The sequence below is a fragment of the Nothoprocta perdicaria genome, unplaced genomic scaffold (assembly GCF_003342845.1).
Source record: "Nothoprocta perdicaria isolate Ctin4 unplaced genomic scaffold, notPer1 scaffold_13, whole genome shotgun sequence".
Taxonomy (NCBI): domain Eukaryota; kingdom Metazoa; phylum Chordata; class Aves; order Tinamiformes; family Tinamidae; genus Nothoprocta; species Nothoprocta perdicaria.
The window spans coordinates 6,964,206-6,968,292 of record NW_020454427.1 but is presented as its reverse complement, the minus strand read 5'-3'; positions in this window follow the sequence as shown (position 1 = coordinate 6,968,292).

Here is a 4,087-nt window from a genome sequence, read left to right as displayed (position 1 = left end):
GCATTAGTGGAAATAAGGCATGGTGATATGACAACATCATTATCAAGATAATAGTGCTTAACAGAATGGGAGTAACATGCTTTAAACAAGTTGCTTTTTAATTGATCATTACAGTATTCCCTAATATGTGTGGATTAATCCTTAGTGTGATTCATGCGTATTTTCTTTCTAACCTAAAATAGAAATAAAGGTGCTGATAATGAAGACTATCTGTGAGTGGAAAACTTGCTTTTGTATCGCGAGTGAGATAATCTTGGAAATTTGAAAAGAAAAAAAAAAAAAGAAAGCCTCTATGCAGCTTTGTTCAAGCTGGACTTAGGGAGAATTCAATAAAACGTCGTCTGAAGTAGTAGCTCTTTGTTATCCAAGTGCAGCCCGGTGTTGAAGAGGACGACGTGAGCGATGGAGCTGGCTAGGCCTTGTCCTTGCCTTTGGGTCCCAGGTGGAGACTGAGGGGCTCCGGGGCTCCGTTCTCAGCCCTGACTCAGCCCTGTTGTAATTGAATTAATGTAATAGGAGTAATTGTTAGTTTTTCTCTGCTTCTGGCTTTAATTCTAGGGCAGGGTAAGTGTGTGCGCGGGTTGCCTGTCGTGTGGCTGTTTCTCCTGTCTTGTTTGGGACTTGCACTAGGCTGCTGAGCTGTGCTCGCAATGCAAGGTGTTCCCGGGTGCTCCCGGACATACCACTTGTTTGGCTTGTTTTGGGAAACACCTGCTTAATTCTCTGTCATCTAACATTTGCATTTTAGGGGGTTTGTCGTTTTTTTTGTGTTTTTTTTTAAGTGTATTTTGAGTTGCTTTAATTGTTGTGAACAATAAATGCCATTAATGCAGTATTCTTTTGCAGCAGTGCCAGCCTAGACTTTATGTCAGGCCTTTTAGGCTATCTTAAGTCTGCATCTTACACCGTTCCCCAAAGTATCAAACAATGAGTCGTGTTGTTCAGAAGTCTCCAGGAAATGTGCACATCCCTTCTCCAGGCTGCAAACAAGCTCAAAGCTAAGCGGGAACGAATGGCCTGTTCCAGGAAACAGGCTCTTTGTTAGGAGTCTCCTTCTTGACGTGTTTTTTACAGAAGTGCCCCCTCTCTCCTTTAAGCTGTTATGTCAAGTCTTAGCTTGAGTCTGGCTTAAATCCTCCTGATTTGACAGTAACCTCTGCAGAAGGGAGACCTGTTTTTTGATAGTCCACATCAGAGGTAGGGGATGTAGTTGTTGTGTTCTGTAAGTGAAACCCCAGCACACCAGCTCTGGTCAGTGACAGAGCATCTAGGCTAGAGCTTTGGACTAACTAAATGATGATGAGTGACATAAAGAAAAACCCGAAAGCCTCATAGTTGAAGCTTTTGAGCTGAATGCCTTTTTAATAAAGTACAGCTGCTGCTTACATCCTCCTCTTCCCATCTTATTTGGGGCTAGGAAGGCAAGGAGATCTTGCAGTGAGGTATGCTGGATTCTTCTCTGCTTTAAAGCTGAGGTTGGAATTCGAGTTTTCTGAAATCTTCTGTTACCATAGGTGCAGGTAAACCTTTTTATTTTAAAAAAGCAGATCAAAACTAGTAAGGCCTGAGAGACTTTGCTAAATGAAAGTTCATAAGGCCAGAAGAAGGTTTGGAGGACCCTGTGTTTGATCAGCTGTTCGAGGGAAGGCAAATCAGTGTCTGGGTCATTAGATTAGTCTCTAAATTAAATTAGCTTCTCTGCAAGGTTATCCAGAATCAGAATAATTCAGGTTAGAAGGGAGCTCTGGAGTTCATCTAGTCCCATCTCCTGCTCCGAGTGGGTCCAAGTAGAGCAGGCAGGAACGTCTCCAAGGATGGAGACTCCACAGCCACTCCGGTATTTGACCAGCGGCATGGTTTAAATAAATAGCTAAATAAATTGCCTTATATCTGGCTGGAATTTCCTGCTCTGTCTCTTTCCTCTAATCTCATCGCAGCGCACCTCCRGGAAGGGTCTGGCTTCATATTTTCTGTAGCCTCTCATTTGTTAGTTCTAACGCTACCTAAGCTTAGTAGTCCAAATGTAGAGCAGTAAGGTCTCCCCTTACCATTTCTTAAAGATGAACAAGACCAGCCAGCATCTCTTTATAATGCTTTTAAGTAGTTCCATTTATTTATGTGTTAGATTCTCAGCTGTCCTTGAAAATTTGTTCTTAAACAGAGCTTAAGATAGGTTGGCCTTTTTTTTCTGTATTCCGCATGTTTCTCTTGGGCTGTCTGTGATACTGTTCTCAATTGTACCTGCACAGTAATATTGTACCTATATTAAAACGGAGTGTTTCTCAGAAAATCCAGTACCCCTTCTTTTGTCCTTTAATAACGGTGTTTGTAATCAGTATTGCTAACGGTAATATTCACTTTTTAGGCTTTTTTTTTTTTTCTTATTTCTTTTTGATGATGTGTCTGATTAGGATTTTCTTGTGATGCCCATCAATGCAAATAATTGATTTTTTTTTTAATGGAAAACTGATGCCATTTAGCAGAAAGCTATCAGCCACACCAAATACTTGTCAGTGAAGTAGATTTTTACAAACTGAAGTGAGGCTTTTGTGTCTCTGTGAAATACTGCTGCTTAACCACTGCCGCAGTACTTTCCTGTCTTGTTTTGTTAGCATAAGAAYGCTCAAGAGTGAAATAGAGAAGACAGGTTGTACCAGGAGGCTGTTCTGTRCAGTTGTGGATCTTGGATTCTGCTGCTTGCCTGTGTGGTGGGCAAGCTGCGATCCCAAATCCACATCTTCCTCGGCCCCAAGGAAGTCCTAAAGTGAGAGGCAGCAAAAGTGGGAGCACRGCATCAAAAATGTTCTTATCTCAGCTTGTGTTTAAACTAGTTTTGAGAGGGAGAAAGTTGTCTAGCACCTTGTGGGAGCCCTTTAGGTTGGAAGGGCGCTCGCTGCAAGGCGTGTGAGGCTGCGAGGAGCCCTGCTGCCCAAGCAAAGGGATCGGGATTCCCAACTCCGTGCGGTTGTGACTTGATTAAGTCGCAAGTTTAATCTGGTGTGGCTCCCAAGCTAGAACAAATACTAGAAAAAAATGAATATGTCGAATATATAGCATGAACCAGGAGGCCTTTCTTTAGAGAAAGACCTTGGTGGCTTTGCCTACAGCGGTTTCTGAATTCCTTTCCCCTCTAGGCCYCAAATGTACTGAGAATGTGTAATGTCTTTGTGAGTATCTATATTAAATTGCAGTGGTTGTGAATCATCTTATTTCCTGCTGCTGCAGATAAAGCAGAAAAATCCTCAGGCAATGGTGCGACTAGTTTTAAAACAGTTTGGTGTTAGGGGAGTGCAGTAAGTTGCGAGTGGCATATTGGCATTTTACACACCTTTTTATTAGATGTTCTTCCAAACATCAAGATGATTTCTGACCTGTATTGTTTGGAGACCTCTGCTGGAACTGGTTATGTGGTAATGGCTTAACCTTTTGTTACCTTCATATTCACGTAAGTGGGGACTTTGGAAATCTGTAGGAGTATCGTTAATTTGATAATATTCTCTTTTATTTAAAATCATTCTTGCTATCAAATTTGCAATTAAGGAAGAGTAAAGAGGTTCAGCAAACAGACGTGAATATGCTGGAGTCTTGCTCTCTTGCTGTTGATACTGMAGTCAAAAAAAAATGGGCTAAGGACATAGCAGTGTTGGAAGAGGTCTGGAGGTATTGCTAACCTCTCCGAAATGCTGGAACAAATTCAGTAGGGATGGAAGTTGCTGGGAGACGGGAGGGCACTCAGAGTGTGGAGAATATCCCTGGGAATGGTGCTTGAGGCGTGCAAATGTTTTGCTCGTACGGTAGCACTTCAGTTGTTTGATCCACATCTCATGAGATGCATTTTGTGATAGACTTCTCYGTGTGCGTATCTGCAATAGAAAGAAAATATGTTGTACCAAAACACCCTCAACACCACCTTTAAAAACACTGAAGACTCTCTCTGGTTAACCTCCCTTAAKGCTGATGCAGCTTCTTATTCTCTATTTAGGGAGTGGGAGCGAGGGTGCCTGAATGGCAGTGGCAGCTTCTGTTCCCGGTGTAGTTTTGTCCCTCTGTGTGTGGGGACAGCGTCACAGGCTGCTGTCTGCGTCCA